Source organism: Neovison vison, chromosome X, assembly GCF_020171115.1.
Source record: "Neovison vison isolate M4711 chromosome X, ASM_NN_V1, whole genome shotgun sequence".
NCBI classification, from domain to species: domain Eukaryota; kingdom Metazoa; phylum Chordata; class Mammalia; order Carnivora; family Mustelidae; genus Neogale; species Neogale vison.
Window position 1 is genome coordinate 99,175,440 of NC_058105.1, and position 15,896 is coordinate 99,191,335.

At 37.1% G+C, this 15,896-nt stretch overlaps 1 pseudogene; it reads right to left on the bottom strand.

The window, feature by feature from the left end:
* Positions 1–881: 881 nt before the first annotated feature.
* Positions 882–1,518, bottom strand: LOC122896668 (annotated as a pseudogene).
* Positions 1,519–15,896: the final 14,378 nt, after the last annotated feature.

A 15,896-nucleotide genomic window follows, 5' to 3' on the forward strand; every position in this document is an offset into this window, starting at 1 on the left:
TGTGATCTCTCTCTGTCAAATAAATAAATAAAATCTTTAAAAATATATATATTTTTAAAAAAGTTTCTAAATTGAAGTAAAATGAAACTTATCTGATTATGTGATTGTGTTGCTAAGAAATTTGGTTTGGAAACTTGCTAATAAATTATTGGCAGAAATTCCCATTATCTATTATGTTGTCATCAGAAATAGACTCAGTTTCTTCAGCAAAGAAACAATGGCTAAACTAATAAAGTGCAGTTTGGTCACCACATATTACAATGAAGTGTGACTTTGTGAAAATAACAGGTCTTAGAGTACGTTAAAGTTACTTATGCTCTTAAGTTCTTGCTTTAAAGCCAATCTACCCTTGAAATAATTTTATCAGTAAACAAAGATAATGGGGTTTTTGTATCCTGGTGTTTGTATTACCAGCTATATTAGTTTGCTAGGGCTGCCAGGGTAACAGAGGACAACAAACTAAATGGCTCAGAAAAGCAGAAATATTTTATCTCACAATGATGGAGTCTAGAAGTTCAAAATCAAGGCGTTGGCAGGGTTGGTTCCTTCTAAGAACTGTGAGGAAAGGATCCATTCTAGGTCTCTTTATGACTTATAGACACACCAACCTGATCCTGGCCTTCATGTTCACATGGCACTCTTCCTGTGTGTACATTTTCTTTTTATGACACCAGACATACTGGATTAGGGTCCACCTTAATGACCTCTTCTTGATTACATTTGCAAGAGCAGTATTTCCAAATCACATTCTGAGGTATTAGTACTTAGGACTTCAACATATAATTTTTGGAGAGGACACATTTCGACCTATAACTCAAGTCTTTCACAGACTGGCAATAAGGTATCTCTTGCAGTAGATGAAGCAAGAGGGCAACAACATGTTACAGAAATCTTTTAGTGAATTTCACTAGTGGTGCCAACTTTCACCTATCAATGAAACTGAACTTTGAAACAAACAAAAATACTTAAAGGATGGGTTGTGGCAGGTCTTTCCTTGCAGCTGCATCACAGAATCAAAGTGTTCGCAAGAAATATGGATATAAACCTTGAACAAATGCTTTAGAATAGTCTTTACCACAGATACAAAGTTTTGGAAAAATGGAACACCAATCTTAAAAGGAAAAAGGATTTCATGGTCAAGTTAACCCTGAACTCAAACCATCAAATAGTCAATATATTTTGGAACAGAACCTTTGGCTGGGCCTTAATATTAATAGCATCTTCCCAATGATATTCAGATCTTGGACCTGCAGACATGACCAGACAGCTTGCTTCAGTGCAGAGTTCTAACCTGGTTGAAGAAATCTACATTGCTAACTGTCATCTGTTGACTGAATTCTTCTTCCTCTGGCAACATGACTGCTCTTGTAGTAGTCCCACTTCCCAGAGTGCTTCTGCATGTTTTAAGTGTTCGCGCTAATGAACTCCTTCAGGGATGTTCTTCTTTGACTTAAATGCATTAGAATAATGGCTGCTGAAGAGGAAGCTCAACTTTTCCCCTCCCCAGGGAAAGGCCATTAAACTCCAGTATAGTCTGTATCCAGAGCCAGCACTCAGGCAGCCAGGAGGGGTAGACAGTCCTCAGTCTCTGGAAGGTAGAGCCCAGGCTACAGTTGCTCTGAGCTTGAATCAAACTTGATGCAGATTCTTGTGCTGCCTCTCCTACCTCACCAACCAGCTACCTCTCACAAGAAAAGCTTCATTTACATTGCAATTATAATTTTTGGTATTAACCAAAAATTTGGTATCAAGCAAACAAATATATAGTTATGATTTGTGGCAAGTTATGTGAAGAGAAAGAAAAAAATTCTATAAAGAACCTCAGTGTCAACAACTACAAAACGTGACAATAGGGGTACCTGAGTGGCTCAGTGGGTTAAAGCCTCTGCCTTCGGCTCAGGTCATGATCTCAGGGTCCTGGGATCGAGCCCCACATCGGGCTCTCTGCTTGGCAGGGAGCCTGCTTCCCCCTCTCTCTCTGCTTGCCTCTCTGCCTACTTGTGATCTCTCTCTGTCAAATAAATACATAAAATCTTAAAACAAACAAACAAACAAACAAAAACGTGATAATATGCTCTATGTTTCAAGGATTAGATCCAACAATGCATGAAAAGCACTTTTGCACAGCACCTGGTGTTCAGGAGTTGGTCAACAGTGTGAGCCATTTTGATATTAACTTTTTGTTTTGTAATTCCAAACTATGTCTTCTGTACGCATTGTTTGCTAATTTATAGTGATAGATTTGTTCAAGGAATTTATAGTCTATTATTATTATTTACTGCAGTTAATTTACCAACTTGTTATTCAACCCGTTGATAAAGAAGAATTAAGTATATGTAGGTTCTATGTGCCAATAAATGTATATATGGCTTCTTCTTATCCACACCAGTCACAGAGTTCCATTTACTCTATTGCTGCTGGATAGAACTGACAAATTATGTGATATTACCTATATTATTTCCTGCCAAAATGCTAAGGATTGATATTATTTACATCATGCAAAAAATTGGACTGACATCTAAATCTTCCTTGCTAGTTTTCATGATCAGTTATTTACTTAGGTCTATTTCGTTTTCCACCCATCCTGCAAAGTCTTACTATTTTGATTAACTTCAGCTTGATGCCAATCTTTTGTCCACTTGGAAAGCATTCTTGACCCATGGAACTAGGAGGGAGACTGCTGTCACTGGAAGCCTCTGTGCCATTCTGATATCATCACTGTGTGGCTGGGAGAGGGCAGAATGCCTGTGTCTTAGGATGAAAGGATGGAGTTCTCCTTCAGAATATGGCACAAAGCAGACCCAGGGCCTGAGCTGTGACGTGTCTCTGGTCTCTTCTGTTGTTTTCCTGTGCTCATTAAATTGCAGGCAATAATGCAGGTCAAAAAGTCATGTAATGTGGAACTGTAGGCCTGAGAGGGCTATCTTGTCATACATCTGAGCATGGGATGGTATCTCCTAGAGAGTACTACTTCTTAAAAATAATAACAATAGCTAAGTTTATTAAATCTTTAATAATGGTCAGTTCTACACAGCAAAAGGTAAACCTCTACCTATTGGCTCATGTAATTTCAGCAATCCTCCATATATGTGGGATCCCATACATCCTTTGGGATGTACTGTTATTCTCAGATGAGCAAACTAAAGCTTGGAGAAGGTACATACGTCCAAGAATCTATTGTAGAGGTGACCTGATCACTGATTTTTCCCCTAAAATAATGTTGTATATGTATATAGTCTTTAGAGTTTATAAACATATGTTATTTCCACTTGATCTTCCTCCTCATAGGCTTGTGACAGTCTGCTCCAAATGTATCTTACTTGCCATCTGTTTTTGCACTTTTCATCAAAGTAACTGGAAAGCCTTATTCATAGAACATTTATCTACATACTTGAAACAAGGGACTTGAGAGTGGGCCTAAATGTGGCTTGTAATTGTCAAACCATATATGCAAATTTAGACTTGGGAAATACAGTCAACTGGGCAGAAAGAGACAGAGGGCATCTAATGACTCACTAGGTCCCTTCAGGAGACAGAAGAAAAGACAGCACATTAAAAACTCCTTAAGAAACAGTGAATTCAAGGGTCATGAAGACAGGGGCCTACCTGGCTCAGACAGAAGAGCCTGACTCTTGATCTCAGGGTCATGAGCTAAACCCCCAAGCAGAGATTACTTGAATAAATAAATAAACTTGAAAAGAAAAAAAAAAAGGATCATGAAGACAAAGACATAGATGGCCCTGTATACAGGAGAAGACAGAGCAAAAGGACCCAGGTGGCTTTTTCAAAGTTGGAACTCCTTAGAAATACTTCTTTGGTATTTAGAGAGAGGAGGAAATGTTTTATTTGTTTGTTTTTATTTTTGTTCTTTTTTAAAAGGGCAGGGAGAATAAAGAAAGTTCCTCCTGAACTTTTCTTGAAGGTCAAGTTAATTTACAAAAAGACCTGCATTGACTCCATATCCCTCATTTTGGACTTCCAACAAGCTCGTGTGTAATTTTTTTCTTTCATTCAGAGAACAAGCTACATGAATCTTAGAAAATACTCATAGATATTTTTCAGGGGGATATAGGTATTACTAAAACACAAATAAGGTGGTTTTTTACAGGGAAACCTAGTCATTGCAATTATATTTTCAAGCTTAGATATATTTCCGGAATATGCCAAGATTTTGACTGCATCTAGGGATGGACCACAAATGATATTACTATAGAATCACTCACCTACATTCTCTTGTCTAAGGTAGGATTAACAATTTTGAGCCAGAGAATCTGCGTTGAACCTCGTTCTACCACTGTTAAATCTGAGATAAGACACTTTAAGCTCTCTGACCTTGAGTTTCCTCATTTATAGAAATGAGACAAATTCTTACTTGCAGAGATTTTTGGAAGATTAAATGACTAAAATACATTAAAGTGCTCTGAATATGATAAAATGATAAATAAATTATAGTTATCAGTACTCTTTACTAACTCTCTCTGGCTTATTTGCCATGGTATGGAGGGACAGTATTCTAAAAACGAATAAGGCAGAACTCTTGACCAAGGAGCTAAAAACATACTACACAACGATAGAAGAACTGACTTTCAATAATCATGTACAACAAATTATTTTTACATCTGGGTAATGTCAAATTCTACATGCAATGCCAATGTTGACTTCCCCCATTTGACCCTCCCATTAAATATTTAGCATAAATAATGACTATATACAGTACAGTGGATATAAATGCTTTATCTACCATGGTCTTCAATGTCAAACAGTCTCACAAATAAAGCCAGAGATAAAGTCATTGCTAAAACTAACAATGTTCAGTATTATGACCTGGATGTTACTTGAACATTTTGTTAGTCTTAACAATGATTTTATCTTTGGCCAGAACACAGGGTATGAAGAAGATGAAGTTGAAAATGCAGGTCAAGAAATGATGTGGAAGGTTTTGAATGCCCAGCTGAGAAGTTAGATTTTTTTTTCTAGATGCAGAAATCCAATGAAGGAAGAATGCCATAATGGGTCCCTTGGTTCTGGAAAGATGTACTACTCAAGTCAGTATGGAGACTTTGTTGGAGGGGTAAGAAAGAGACTAAAGGGAAGCCAACCAGATAAGGAACATGGTCATAGGTCAGGGGTTTTTAAAAACTAGAAGGAGGGCAGTGGAAGTAGAAAGCAACATATTAATAGCAGTTTGCTTCTTTATCTTGACATATTCCTTGATGGCACTGGTTTCAGGCACTGTGTTGCTTAGGTTAAGGGCTGTGGGCTAGACTGAAGAGATAAAAGTACTTAAGTGTAACAAATTTGTGCCATTGCTCCCATAAAGACTTGATTAGTGGTAAATGTCTAAAGAAGGCACACTGAGTTAGAAGTGATCATGTGCAAAGGTTTTCTTAACCAAGCTACCTGCAATATAATAAATGTAATACAAAAGTGACAGTTTAATGATTTGCATTATCATTATGCTACACAATACCCTAGATTTCTACATCTGGGTACTTTCTGCAGTCACTGTGAATTTTCTTTAGCCTTTTAAGTTCTATAGTTTCTGCTATTTTTGCATGGACATTTTTTGCACATGATGGTTGACAACTGGAGTTGTCACTAATTTGGTTCCCAAATATGACTGAGCCAAGGTACCTACTTTTAAAAATCCCTTGAGATACTTAATATTGATGTCCAAACTCATGTAAAAATCATATAACCATGAAATGAAATGACTTGTCCTGTTACTTAAACTCTATTCTCAGAAATAAGAGTCTGAATTAATATTGTTAAAATATCCATACTAGGGAAAGCAATTTACAGGTTCAATGTGATCCTTATCAAAATAACAATAGTATTTTTCACAAAACTAGAATAAATGATTCTAAAATTTGTACGGAACCACAAAAGACTTCAAATAGCAAAGGAATCTTAAGAAAGAAGAACAAAGCAGGAGGTATCACAATTCCAGATTTCAAGATCTACTACTAAGCTATAGGAATCAAAATAGTATGGTACTGGCACAAAAACAGACACATTGATCAATGGAACAAAATAGCCCAGAAACAAACCTACACTTATATGATCAATTAATCTATGGCAAAGGAGGCAAGCATATACAATGGGGAAAAGAGTTTTTTTAATAAATGATGTTGAGAAAATTGGACAGCTAAATGCGAAAGAATGAAACTGACCACTTTCTTACGCAAAACACAAAAATAAATTCAAAATGGATTGAAGAAATGTGAGACCTGAAACTATGAAACTCCTTGCAGAGAACCAAGGCCGTAATTTCTTAGACATCAGCCATAGCAGTATTTTTTTAGATATGTCTCTTAGGCAAGGTAAACAAAAGCAAAAATAAACTACTGAGACTATACCAAAAGAAAAAGCTTCTGCACAGCAAAGGAAATCAGCAACAAAACAAAAAGGCAACCTACTGAATGGGAGATGATATTTGCAAATGAAGAATCTGATAAGGGGTTGATATCCAAAATATATAAAACACTTTTACAACTCAACACCAAAAATCAAATAACTCCAATTAAAAAATGGGCAGAGTGGGGCGCCTGGGTGGCTCAGTGGGTTAAAGCCTCTGCCTTCAGCTCCGGTCATGGTCCCAGGGTCCTGGGATCGAGCCCCGCATCGGGCTCTCTGTTCAGCGGGGAGCCTGCTTCCTCCTCTCTCTCTGCCTCTCTGCCTACTTGTGAGCTCTCTCTCTGTCAAATAAATAAATAAAATCTTCAAAAAAAAAAAAATGGGCAGAGACCTGAATAGACATTTTCCAAAGAAGATATACAGATGGCCAACAGACACATGAAAAGATGATCAACATCACTCATTATCAGGGAAATGCAAATCAAAACCACAATAAGATATCACCTTACACCAATCAGAATGGCTAATATGAAAAAGATAAGAAATAACAAGTGTTGGTGAGGATGTGGAGAAAGAGGAACCCTTATGCACTGTTGGCTGGAAATGTAAATTGGTGCAGCCACTGAGGAAAACAGCATGGAGGTGCCTCAAAAAATTAAAAATAGAAATGCTATATGATCCAGTAAATCTGCTACTGGGCATTTACCCAAAGAACACAAAAACACTAATTTGAAGAGATATATGCATCCCTACATTTATTGCAGAATTATTTACAAAAGTCAAGATACAGAAGCAACCCAAATGTCCATCAATAGATAAGTGGATAAAGATGTGGTGTTGTGTGTACATATATATATATATATATATATACACATATATACGTATACGCTTGTGTGTATGTATATGTATACACACACTCTCTCTATATATAGATATATCCTATATATTCTCTCTATATATTCTATATATTCTCTCTCTCTATATATATATGTATATATAGAATATTAACTAGTCATTAAAAAGAGTGAGATCTTGCCACTGATGACAGCATCGATGGACCTGAAGGCATTAAGCTAAGTAAAATAAGACAGACAGGGAAAGACAAACACCATATGATTTCACTATATGTGGAATCTAAAAATACAAAACAAACAAAAAAAGAGAAACAAATGCATAAAGACAAACAAACTGGCGGTTGCCAGAGTGGAAGGTGGTAGGGGGATGGGTGAAATAGGTAAAGGGAAGTGGACGTTACAGGCTTCCAGTCATGGAGTGAAGAAGTCGCAGTGATGAAAAGCACAGCATAAAGAGGTGGCTCAGTTGGTTAAGCAGCTGCCTTCAGCTCAGGTCATGATCCCAGCGTCCTGGGATCGAGTCCCACATCGGGCTCCTTGCTCGGCGGGGAGCCTGCTTCTCCCTCTGCCTCTGCCTGCCTCTCTGTCTGCCTGTGCTCGCTCTCTCTCCCTCTCTCTCTCACAAATAAATAAATAAAATCTTTAAAAAAAAAAAGAATATAATCAACGGCATTATAATAACATTGTACGGGGACACGTGGTAGCTACACCTGAAGCAAGTACAGCACAATACATGGACTGTACTCACCACGTTGTACGCTTGAAACTAATATCACATTGTGTGTCAAGTATACCTCAAGAAAAAGAAATATTTTAAGAAAAAGGTATAACCAAAGGTTCTGAAACATACGCAATAAATCAAATAGCACCATCACCATTGATTCTTTTCACACCAAAAGTATGAGCTCTTGTTTACACTACTGCATTTATTTTCTGCTTTGAGATTTAAAAAGGTGCATCTGTGAAAATTAGCTGAACAGGTTGTTTTAGAAAAGAATTAGAGAATGACTCCAAGTGAAGATTCCTGGCATTTTTCTCTGCTTGTTAATGCATGTACTCTGCATATCTATGACAAAACCAAAACCAAAAAGACTCACTTGTTTTCTTCTCCAGGACATATTAAGATTCTCTCTAGCTCCCTTCTTTCCTCACTCTCTAAGGAAGTCAGATCTGGGCAGGACTATGAGGCTGGACAAGGGGTGAGAAGAGGGGGATGGTGTGGAGTCCAGGCTCAAACTTTGGCAGTATTGCTGGATTAACAAATGTTCACCATCTCTGGTAAATGAAATCAAAGATTTTGTATCCCCTGCCCCTCCCCCTGTACCCCTCTCTAATTTTCCCTTGAAGATCAGGAACCCTGGAGTGTACTTAAAAACAGAAATGCAGATCAGCTTTTGACAATTAAACAGATCTCTTTTTTTTTCTTGCTTTTAAAGACAATTTCATGGGGCACCTGGGTGGCTCAGTCGGTTGGGCATCTGACTCTTGATTTCAGCTCAGGTCATGATCTCAGGGTCATGAGATCGAGTCCTGCACTGGGCTCTGAGTTCAGTGCACAGTCAGCTTGAAGATTCTCTCCCTTTCCCTCTGCCCCTCTACCCGCAGTGTGTGCTCTCTCTCTCTAAAATAAATAAACAAATCTTATTTAAAAAGATAATTTCATACTGTTAAAATGTAGTCTACTGTCATATTGGTGACAATGAAAGTGCTTCTTGCTCAAATTTTCCATTGAATTTGATTAGTTTGTTTACATGGATAAATGAAAGAATCAGAGAGACACTGAGATCAACGAACAATAGTTCGTAAGTATTAAAACACATATTAAGGGCTGTATAATGCTTTTACTGTCAAGCTTGTTAAGTTATTCACCAATCCATGCTATTCTTGGTATTTACTAGGAAACAAAACAAAACAAAACTGCAGGGGCGCCTGGGTGGCTCAGTGGGTTAAGCCGCTGCCTTCGGCTCAGGTCATGATTTCAGAGCCCTGGGATCGAGTCCCGCATCGGGCTCTCTGCTCAGTGGGGAGCCTGCTTCCCTCTCTCTCTCTCTGCCTGCCTCTGCCTGCTTGTGATTTCTCTCTGTCAAATAAATAAATAAAATCTTTAAAAAAAAAAAAAACTGCAGCCAGTGTTTAAGATAGTAGAGTAAATATGTTCTTAGTGGGAGGGGACAGGCACTGTAAGCTTCTCCCAAACAGAAAGTGCTGCTTCAGTAATCCATTTGAACTTTTAAAACTCATGGAGGCAGGATGGTAACAACGATTAAACTGCAGATAAATGACTACCTCATGCAATTACTCTTTGGCTAGAAAAAAAAAATCGAAAAGAAACTGATGTGAAATGTTGGGGTCTGTGAGGAAATGGTCGAGAAAAAAATTCTTGAGACATTTTCAGTGCAAAAAAAGGTGGTTTTATTAAAGCACAGGGACAGGACCCGTGGGCAGAAAGAGCTGCACTGAGATTATGAGGAGTAACCGATTACACAACTTTCATGTTGGGAGGGAGTTAGGGATAACGTAAGTCTGCAAGGAATTTGGAAGCAAGGTTACCAGGGCCTTGATGGGCTAGCTGTTGTTATTAGGATAAAAGGTCATTTACTACTGTCAAATAAAACCTTACTTGTGAGATCCTTCGTGTATCAGTGAGCCCTGTGCTTGGAAGATGATTGCTAACATATATCTTGGGGGGTTCGAGTAGAGGTAAAGAGAGTTTTCAAAAGGATTTCTATATATTAAAGACTTACAGGGATCCTGGCGGTCAGGCTAATATCAAGCTAAGGTTGCCTTTTGCCTCTAGCAAAGTATTGATGTTGAGGCAGATTCCCGGAGGAATCACACTGCCTCTGTCAATTACTTGTCAATGGGCTGTGAGTTGCAAGGAAGTTTAAGATTTTTTGTTTTTGTTTTTGTTTTTGCCTTTGTTCTCCACATCAGAAACATTAACGCAACATTAAAAGGAGACCAAACAAATCATTCCTCAGAGCACTATTCTTGGGAGATAATGGAGCAAAAGTTTTATATTCTGGAATGCAACTGCAACTTTTCCTGAAAACTAAGAATTCTTTATTACAGAGGAGTAAATTATTTTCTAAATGCATTGATCCAAGCTCCTAAAAAGTCTACTTATTTCCAAGGTATAAGAAGTTCATTCTGCTCTTAATGGAGGGATAAAGGTCTTTGTTTCTGCTTAAATACCATTAAAAGGATGCTTTAAAATTCTCCCTAAACAGAGATTTTTCAGCTATTTATTAAAAAATCTTCCTGATTTAAATTATTTTGGTCTACAAAGCCAGATAATCTGCTTCAACCACTTCAATTTATGCATGAGAAAAGGTACAGAAATGTAAAGGAAATAGCTCCAGATTGTCTATTATTTTAAAAATCGGTATGCTTAAAGAGGGAGGACAAAGTTATTTTCCATCAGTATACACAAGCTGATATTTGAAATCTTTTGGATCTCCAACTTGTTTGAGAGTGCTAGAAGCTCTTGATATGCAAGTAAGCAAGGACTACATAGGACAATGCCCAGATCCCAAATCTTGAACTGAATTCTGTGCTGACCTAATGACAGCCACAAGAAGATATAAGTGAATACCTCAAACTGCTGTGATAAATACACACTCATATTTATTTCCTTTGATGGTCTGTGTGTTACCCCCTTCTCCATTTTTTTTTTTTTTTTTTTGCATTGGAAGTTCTTCCTACCATTAGATTCTGTGACACACGTGAGCTGCATGGACTGATAAGCAAAGGTCAACATATTATTAAACTAACCAAAATGAAAAAAAAAGGGAAAAGCCTATCATCTTCTAAAACCTCATTAGCATGAAACTCATGTAATATATTTTGGTCATGTTGACTTACGGCTCTCGCAAGAGTTGGCTGATATGGATATATATTTAGTGGACATATGTTTATGTTGTTACAGGAGAAAAAAAAAGACAGTCAATTCTATTTACTGACTTTAAAAAAAAATGTCATGCTGGTACCAGGCGGAATGTGGCGGGAGTAGAGAGAGCACTAGTCTCCTGTCCGTGACCTTGGAGTGGCAGCATCCTAATTTTATTTTTATTTATTTTTTTAAAAGATGTTATTTGTTCATTTGACAGAGAGAGATCACAAGTAGGCAGAGAGGCAGACAGAGAGGAAGGGAAGCAGGCTCCCTGCTGAGCAGAGAGCCTGATGGATGCGGGGCTCGATCCCAGGACCCTGAGATCATGACCTGAGCCAAAGGCAGAGGTTTTAACCCACTGAGCCACCCAGGCGCCCCAGAATCCTAATTTTAAAAGGCAGAGTTGCAAGGTGGTCCCCAAAGGGATGCTGTTGTTAGTGGTGAGCCTGTCCTGCTCACCTTGTCCAGCCTGGCTTTCCCCTCTCCAGCCTGGCAAGGGTGACTGTACCTATACCAGAGAAACTAGACTTTAAGTCTAAAACCCTCTGAAGACAAAGAAGGACATTACATAATGATAAAAGAGCCAATTCAATAGGACAATATAATAATTATAAATATATAGGCACCCAACTTTAGAGAACTTAATACATAAAGCAAATATTGACAGATCTAAAGGCAGAAACTGATAGCAGTACAATAATAGTGGATAGAACATCCAGACAGAAAATCAATAAACAGCTCATTTGATAACACTATAGACCAAAGAGATATAACAGACATATACAGTAGTTACCATAGATCGATGATCAACTGATTTTTGACAAGGGTGCCAAGAACACACAAGAGGAAGAGAGTCTGTTGACTAAATGGGAAGGAAAAAGTGGATATACATGCAGAAGAATGATATTATCTCATACCATATTAAAAAAATTCAACTCAAAATGGATTAAGACTTAAATGTAAGAATGGAAACTGTAAAACTACTAAAAGAAATCACAAAGGAAAAGTTCTTGATGTTAGTCTGGGCAATTATTTTTTGAATATGTCAGCAAAAGCACAGGCAGCAAAAACAAAAGCAGACAAGTGAGGTTGCATCCAACAAAAATCTTCTGCAACACAAAAGAAACAATTAACATAGTGAAAAGGCAAACTTCAGAATGGCAGAAAATATTTTCAAACCATATATCTGATAAGGATGAATAATGAAAATGTATACAACTCAAAAGCAAAGCAAAACAAAAACTTGTATTAAAAAATGGGCAAAAGACTTGAATTTCTGGAAAGAAGACATACAAATAGCCAACAGGTATGAAAGGGTGCTCAACTTCCCTAATCCTCAGAGCATGCAAATCAAAACCACAATGAGATATCAGCTCACACCTGCTAGAAATGCTATCATCAGAAAGACAGAAGTTAATAAGTGTTGGCAAGGATGTGGAGTAAAGGGAACCCTTGCACACTGTTGGTGGGAATGTAAATTGGTGTTGCCACTATGGAAAACAGTACGGAAGCTCCTCAAAATATTACAAATAGAACCACCTTATAATGCAGCAATCACACTTTCGGATATATATCCAATAGGAATGAAATCAGAGGGATATTGAGATATATTTACTACCACGTTTATTGCAGTATTATTCACAATAGTCAAGATATGGAAGCAAATTAAATGTCTTTCCACAGATGAATAGATCAAGAAAATGTGAGACAGACACACATACACACAGGAATATTATCCAGCCTTAAAAAAGAACACCCTGGGGTGCCTGGGTGGCTCAGTGGGTTAAAGCCTCTGCCTTCCGCTCAGGTCATGATCCCAGGGTCCTGGGATTGAGCCCCACATCAGGCTCTCTGCTCAGCGGGGAGCCTGCTTCTTCGTCTCTCTCTACCTGCCTCTCTGCCTACGTGTGATCTCTGTCTGTCAAATAAATAAATAAAATCTTAAAAAAAAGAACACCCTGCCTTTTGCAACAATATGAATGAACCTGGAGAACATTATGCCAAGTGAAATAAGCCAGATGCAGAAAAGCAAATATTGTATGATTTCACTTACATACAGAATCTAACATAATCAAACTCCTAGAAGTAGAGAGTACTACTAGTTCTGGTTGTCAGAGGCTGGGGGTGGAGGGAAGGGGAAATGGGAAGCTTATTGGTCAAGGAGTACAAAGTTTCAGTTATTTAAGATAAATTCAGGAGATCTAATATACAACATTGTAAATATAGTTAATAATACCACATTGTGTGTGTATATATATATATATATATATATATATTTTTTTTTTTTTTACCACATTGTATATTTGAAATTTGCTAAGAGGGTCTATCTTATGTGTTCTAAACACACATAAGAAAAGAAGATGGTAACTATGTGAGGGGCTTGATATGTGAATTAGCTTGACTATACTGATTGTTTTATAATATATATGTATATCAAATTATCAAGTTGTACACCTTAAATAAATAAAATTTTAAATTCTCAAGTATACTTCAATGAAACTTGGGAAATAAGAGTAATACATTTCAAAACACTAAATAGAAAAGTAGAAACACGTACATAAATTTATAGCAACATTATTCATAATAACAAAAATGTGGAAACAACCCAAATGTCCTTGATGAATGAATATAATATATCCACATCATTGATTATTTGACAAAAGAAAGAATAAGATAATATGTGATAATACAGATAAAACTTAAAAACAGTATGCTAAATGAAAAAAGTCAATTAAAAGTGACCACATTTTTATGATTTCATTCATATCAAATGTCCAGAATAGGCAAGTCTAAAGAGAAAGTAGCTCAGTGGTTCGTTAGGACGGCGATGGCTGGAATTGTTCAAAGGTTAATGGTGTGTTGTATGACAAAGTGGGAAGATACAGAACTTTTAAGGTATCTGAATATCAGAATTTGTCCTATTACTGGCCATAAACTTTAGTGAACTTACTAATTTTCTTTGTTTCCTCATCTGAAAATATCACTTTGTCCTTGTATTTAAGTGGACACTGTCTGCCAGAGATTCACACTGTAGCCAACAAACAAAACAAAACAAGCAATGATCTCTAGACTTAGACCACATTCCTATTTTCTTGATCATTTATGTTTTTACTTCCTGGCTTCATACTTTAGCTCCTGACACCAATCTTAGTCCACTCTAGTTGTACTGATCCATTTAATTTCATTTTATCAAGTGGCAATTTTAACCTACATCACTCAACAATTACTTAGAAAAGATTTGCTTCAAAGATGAAATTTGAACACAAACTTTGAAATAATTAATATGAAAAAGCTGATTTCATTGGGAAAAAATAATGGGAATTTCATTATTGGGAAAACACAGTAATTACACTTTTATTTTTTATTTATATGTTTTAAAATTTTTATTTTATTTCAAGTAGGCTCCACACCCAATGTGGGGCTTGAACTCACAACCCTGAGATTAAGAGTTACCAGCGAGGTGTCCTAGTAATTATATTTTTAATTGTAATAGTCAGAGAATCCAGCACAATGTCTGGCACGAAATGAGAACTTAACAAATGTATGGTAAATAGAAGTATAAATAACCAAATAGATTTAAACCGACATATTATCAGGCCATAGTTGACAAATGATATCTAATCTGTAATTTACTATTTTATTTTACTTTTTTAAGGTTTTATTTATTCAATCAAGATAGAGAGAGAGAGTGAGAGAGAGCGAGCATGAGCTGGGAGACAGAGGGAGAGGGAGAAGCAGGCTCCCCGCTGAGTAAGGAGTCTGACTCAGGGCTCGATCCCAGGACCCCGGGATCATGACCTGAGTCAAAGGGCAGATGCTTAACAGACTGAGGAACCCAGGTGCCCCTAATCTGTAATTTATGTGTTGGAGAATTTTGGTGATGACAAAAGAAAATCTATGCTAGATCACAGTTATAAAATAACAATGTGGTATGGTGAGGCATTTGGTATTCATGTTTTATATTTTAGAAGGGATGTATATCATAAACATTATAGGAGAAAAATTAAAATAGAACAGTATGAAATTTCAGGAAGAAATGTAAGTTTCAAAAATGTAGGTATGATCCACAGTTTCTTTTTTTAAATTTTTTTTAAATTTTTTAATTTTTTATAAACATATATTTTTATCCCCAGGGGTACAGGTCTGTGAATCGCCAGGTTTACACACTTCACAGCACTCACCAAAGCACCTACCCTCCCCAATGTCTATAACCCCACCCCCTGATCCACAGTTTCTAATGATTAAGATCTGTGATAAGAATGTAGGTATTTGATGGTAAAGAATTCTTTCATATATTTTGGGATGCCTGGGTAACTCAGTCGGTTACGTGTCTGCCTTTGGCTGAGGTCATGGTCTCGGGCCTGGAATGGAGCCCTGTACAGGGCTCTGTGTCTCCCCCTGCTCCTCCTCCTCCTCCTCTCTCTCTCTCAAATAAATAATAATAATAATAATTCTAATTAATGAAATTAATCATTAAATGTGTAAATATTTTTATATGTTAAAATCCATTTAAGAGTGATGTAGTCTTTAAGCCAAAGTAATTCAAAAAGTAGTATGGAGGTTGTAAAATACATAAAAATTAATGAATGTCCACATGCTACAGGCTAACTATGTCTCCCCCAAATTTGTATGTTGAAATTTAATTCTCAATATAATGGTATTTGGGCATAAGACCTTAGGGAGGTGATTAAGTCATGAGGCTGGAACTCTTATAAAAGAGGCCTTAGGAGGGCCATCTGGGTGGCTCAGTCAGTTAAGCATCTGTCTTCAGCTCAGTCATGATCCCAGGGTCC